The 5,963-nt window shown below is 41.2% G+C and overlaps 2 protein-coding genes across 3 annotated transcripts in view; both read left to right on the plus strand.

Moving 5' to 3' along the window:
- The window catches only part of polrmt (polymerase (RNA) mitochondrial (DNA directed)), a 511,894-nt gene that overhangs the window by 197,480 nt on the left and 308,451 nt on the right, over positions 1–5,963 (plus strand). The gene's annotated exons all lie outside the window — the stretch shown is intronic.
- Positions 1–5,963, plus strand: part of tmem161a (transmembrane protein 161A) — a 398,404-nt gene that overhangs the window by 51,082 nt on the left and 341,359 nt on the right. The gene's annotated exons all lie outside the window — the stretch shown is intronic.

Below are 5,963 nucleotides of genomic sequence, written 5' to 3' on the forward strand. Positions count from 1 at the left end.
CCCTGCTCTGTCAAGGATCCTTAGAGACAAATAAATGTGTGGTTGGATAAATGGGTTCAGTCTGCTAAGGTGCCTCAATCAAGAGAAGGCTTTTTTAAATGTGTTTTAATTAGAGCTAGAAATGGCCCTGGTATATAGTCTGCACTATGCAGATGAAGAAAGATTGATTTTATGCAGTGAAGAAGTGTTAACTAAAGAGAAGATGTTGATGGAATTTTGGAAGTTGCCAAAATAAGCCAAACTTTATTTTGAAGTGAGCTCTAGAGACATGCCAATAGGTGTATTTAGAGTGTATTTTTTGGACGAAGCAAAGTGGGACCTTTTTCCATGGTTCTAAACTTTGTTCTTAGCCGAGCTAACTGTCTCCTAGTTAAATCTACACATTTAGGACACACTATACACATCAGCGAGTATTTATGCATTTATGCAGTATTTGCTCACATACTACAACCCGACCCGGCCCCTCAGGTGGACTTTTAGCCATACCCAGAATTAGATCGAAGTCCGGAGAGGGGGCCTTTAGTAACTGTGGTCCTTCTCTCTGGAACAAACTACCTGCTGACCTGAGGTCCATCACAACTGTCTCTACTTATAAAGCAAAACTCAAAATCTATTCTCCCAAGCATACAAATAGTTAATCTTTGTGTGTGTGTGCGTGTGTGCGTGTGTGTGTGTGTGTGCGTGCGCGCGTGCGTGTGTGTGTGTGTGTGTGTATGATCACTTGTGTGGTAACTGATGTTCTTTGCTGTGTGTATGACTTTTTTGATTAGATTTCTGTATCTAATTTACGACTGTGGACACATTTTGTTGTTGTATGCTGTGTGTTTAACCTCTAGGTAAAGCACTTTCAGCTTAACTGTATTGAGATGTGCTTTAAAATACAATTGCTATTTAATCATATTGCAGCAATGCGCCTGTAAAACAACAATTATGTAATATTTAATCACTATCAATGACATGACACATTTGTCAGAGCCATGTTGCTCAGCAGTAGAAACTAAATGTTCACATGCTTATGAGAAATGGCACTGTGATAACACACCTGGTACACAAAGTTCGTCTCATCAACTTTACCTGCCACTTGGGAATGTGTTGACCAAGGATGTAGTGACTAACACTTTCTAAATGCGATATAGAAACATAAAACACAAACAGAACATTATGTTACTCATCACTGTGCACACACACAGTTCGCCATATGATGAATGTTCCATGTGTAGAGAATGAAGACAGTGAGCTTTTATTGTGAAATACTTGGACTGTATTCAGTGTGAGTATGAGTTCAGTCATTACTCACTCAGCAACTATAAAACATAAACTTTAAAGTATGTAACCACGTTGATATTGTGATTAATTTGTCAGTCATCAACCACTTCATATGAAATTTGAAGAGCAAAGTATCCACTTCCGGTAAAGTTTCTGAACAAAAGTCAGGGAAATGTCGTGACTCGCATGATGAAAATTGGGCTCTGGTTGAAATGTCCCCGGCTGGGATGTTAAGAACTTACTGTTATACTATGTTGTACTGTTGTACTATGCTGTGAATGTGACTAAGTCATAGTCTGGTTGTGACACTTTCTTTTCTTGTACCCTGTAATAGCAAGTTTTTGCACATTTTCGCTCTCTTTCATTCCCAAATCAGAGCTTTGACACCCTCACTGGAACGCTGTCTGCCTTAGTGTGTAGAGCCATAGAGCTTGAGATGTGTCATCAATCATCTGTGCTGTGAGCCAGGAGTGCGAGCGAGTGAGCGAGCCACACTTCAAACAGGGCTCCTTCTGCAGGTGTGGGATCAGAGGACCCAGTCCGCACTGAAACCCTTCCTACTCCCACTCAGCTTATCACCTCTGCTGTCTGATGACTTTTTATTTCACCCCACGCTGTATCTTTGGACCCTTTTGATATCAGTTCAAAAAATCTAACACTGATCCCACTCAACATTTGCTACTACTAGGACCAGATTTTTGTCATGCTAGTGAAGTATGTCTGTAGCTGAATCCCCATGCCCTGACTCATTTCTTTAGCAGAATCTAAATGTGTTTTTCCTGAAGTATGGCAAAAACACATGACTTCATTGTTTTCAGGTTTAACTACAATTTATGCTTATTGCTTTATTTTCTCAGAACAAAACATGAACTAATATGTGCACATTCAAGATTAAATTGTATCTGATTAGATTGTTTGCCTGAATTTGCTATGTAGCCTATTAGTGCTGAGAAACACTAATATATTGACATGTAAATGAGCAGACCTTGTAACTGCCTTCACGTTCTCACCATTAATTGTCTAAAACATGGATGGAGTCCCAGTGGCATCACCCATTGGCTTCTGAAGAGGTGAAGAGAGAGAAATACAAAAATACAGTAATACACTGAATCCTATTCCTCACATCATACATGTTACAAAACAGCACATGTATGATGTGTCATCATGTGTCTCAATACATTCATGATTACCTCTAACTTGTGTAATACATGAGCGTCTGTGTCATTCAAACCAAAGTAACAGCCAATTGCACAACTATCTCTGTCCTGTTGTTTGATTGACTAAGTCAATGTATTGAAAGGGACTATTATGAAATGACAGGGTGATTTGGCACATTTCAGTTGCATTTATTTGTCAGCCCATAAAGGACATTTAGATGCAGGCAGAAACTTTATCCACATACAGTATCCATAAAACTCTGAAATGTTATCCACTCACACATAAAGATGTGGCCCTTTACTTTTAGTATTCACAGCACATTTTGTCATCGTCACAGATACAATGGAGCTGATGCTTAAAGTATGTGTTTTTTTATTAACTAGAGGGAAAAAGGACTTTTTCAGTGGGATAGTACATTTCTTACATCACACATGTGGTACATTGACTGAACTTGTGCTCACACTAATTTCCTGGAAGTGTTATATCCACGAGCCCAATTAGCCTAATTCAGTAACCCTCCCTTGCTTCTTTCAGCAAGCGAGACACACCTTGTATGATCTGTTTTACAGTTTATAATTCCCAGCGTTTGTATCAGCATGCAAGGTATGCAGGCATCTTTATGTGTCAGCTTCCTGTGGTAGTGTTGTGAATGTATCAAGGCGATGGCTGGTGAGGTGTGTCTGTCCCACTCACAGCCGCTCAGGGTGAATCAGGAGGAAATGGTGGCAGGGGAACAACAGCGGCAGGCTGAGTGCGTCGGGCATGGTTCATTTTTCTCCCGAGGCAGAGGGCGGCCCACTGGTGACTTTGATGGATAGGAATGCTGCTTACCCACACACACACACACACACACACACACACACACACGCCCACACATGTCCCACAAACTCAGTCTCTCACACACAAAAAATATGCGTTGTAGCTCGCACATGGACACACATACACTAACTTGTAGTTGGTACATACACAATCGCAAACAGGCTGCTCTGTCCCACCAGCTCTGATATCTAACATGAAATGTTTACAGCCCGCCCACACGGCCTTCCTCCCCTGTCAATAAACTCTTCCCAGAAAAATGTGTAATGCATTATCATGGAGCTGCATATGGGGGTTGCTCTTGCATCCTCCATCACAGGCTTACCCATGTGCATCCGACTGCACCATGCAGCACACATTGAAAAACATTCTGCTTTTAGGCTGAATGATGATAAATTTGGGAATTAACACAGTTCTTAGTTTAAATCAGATTGTAATTTGTCACATTAGCACAGACAGAATGAGGGGACATCTTTTACTAGCAATTGTGAATCAAAACAAATTGCTCACTGAAAGGAGGCCTTCACCTAAAACAACTTAAAACACATCTACTTTACGAAATAATGGGCCAGTTTGCAAGACGAGTGTCATAACCGTTATTACAGTAAGTGACGGTTGCAACTTCGTCATATCAGAATGTCAGCTCAGCTGCGAGGTCTAATTCAAGCAAACAAGGTCAGAGTGTTCTGCTTGACCCGAGCTGTGTTGACAGCCGGGTGCAGCCAAGCCTTCTCACGGCTGAAAGGAGAACTTGACTCTCAAGCAGCCAGAGTGACAAACATTGAAGCACATTAGCTTCCCCTCTGCTCTTAAATCTCGTACACACAGATCTGGTAACGTGCTCCTGCCGGCATGACCAGCGTAACAACAAGGTACAGAGCAACTTAATTGAAAAGTACAACGTTTGACTGAAACAAGGGGTTGAGTTCTATGCAGAGGAATGAGTTCAACCAACTCCTTTCACTTTGTTCCACTGAGTCAGCATCTTCCAGGGAAAGAAAGAGATGGAGACAGATAAAGAGGGAGCTGTTGGGGCTCGGCGAATACTGGCACCTTTGTCTACTCCTGGAGTTGCTGGGAGATGTTTCTGTTGAACACACTCTGCTTTCTCTATCTAACACACATAAGAATGATTCAGTCCTCAGACAGTGTGGTAATTTGCTGCTGGGGCACAGTGTCCTCTGCACAGTTGTGAGGAGTGTGTCTCTGTCATCGGACAGACAGTCCTCAGGCTGGAGGGAAGGACTTTTCTAGTCATGTGAGCAAGTTTCTGACACAGGGTCAGGTCGCTTTTTTTTTTCTTTCTTGGGCACGTTGCACAACATCTCTGTTGTCCTTGAGGTGAACCTTATTGTCATGATAACCACATATCTGAGCATGGGTGTAATCACTTCAGAGGCATATTACAATAGCTTTTCTATACAGCATGTCAACATTCATCGATGGAAAGTACCTACTCCAGTTATGAACCTAGAAGAGGGAACTTATTCTTTAGAGGGAAGGAACTATTAGAATTATTTTTAATTCATCCCCTACCAGCTGTTACATTACATTTCCAGTAACACGTGTACCATTTAATATAAAACAATGATTTACTTAATATTGTACAGTGGCCAACTTTTTTGCAATCAAAGTACACGTGTTTAATCCCTGAAAATCTGCGATGTACCTCACATGATGCACGCCAGCTATCAATAAACAAATTAGAGTTGGAGAAAAAGCTAAATGCATTTATTTTACCATTAGTTAATGGTTATATTACAAAATGCTTTCCAACAATCACACACATTTTCAGATAGCATATGGTCATCTGCTGAACCCCTCCCTTTCTTTCTTTCCTCCTTCATCATCTAGTACTGCGGTTTCTCTCTCTATCTCTCTGTTCATCAGTTGTCTGTCTCTGTCTGAATGGAGAGAGCATCTACGATCACGAAGACAAATGTACATACTCTTATTAGTCAACATTTTTGGAGTTACTAGAGGGTCTAACTTCTGCGTTACTGTTATAAATCACAAGAGACAGAGTTGTGTTTCTTTCTGCTAGGACATGAACCCTTTGACCTCTCTCCTTCTGCTGTAGAACTGCAGGCGCAGATGCAGCAGGAAAGAGGATGGAGGAGAGGACATCGCCCTGGCCTCCATCACAAATCTCCAGACCTTATATTCATACACAAATAGGCCTATCTATTATTATGGCTAGGCTGCGTGAAAATATGAAAATATAGCCTAATATAACAAAAAACGGTCACTATCTCTGTACAGGGCAAAAGAGCAGGTGCCAAAATACCTTTTTTTTGTCTATACCTGCCTGTTGTAACATTGTTGTAGCCTATCTCTACTTTAAGTCTAAATCCTACTTCTTCCACTACTCTTCAAATGATTATGGTACACGCACTATTAAATGTTAACAAACATGTGGTTATGTGTCAAAATGTCAGTAGAAAAGCTGTATTTCCTCGTGAAACAAAGGTAGCCTACATTTGAGCATGTTTTCGACAAATGTCCATAGAATTCCCCAACAACGCCGTTACCAGTGGTGTATTTCCGCAAACAAAGATCCAATCCTTCCGGTAATTTTTTTGTTTACCCGCTTACGTGCCCTCGTATCCAGGGAGACTGTTTACCTGCTGTGACACGGACTGGCAACACCCCTGATACCGCGGACGTATTTACTTCATTAACATTTTATTAAGGTGGTGCACAGGGGCTGGTGATGTTTTGGT

Source organism: Labrus mixtus, chromosome 3 (genome assembly GCF_963584025.1).
Source record: "Labrus mixtus chromosome 3, fLabMix1.1, whole genome shotgun sequence".
Classification (NCBI taxonomy): domain Eukaryota; kingdom Metazoa; phylum Chordata; class Actinopteri; order Labriformes; family Labridae; genus Labrus; species Labrus mixtus.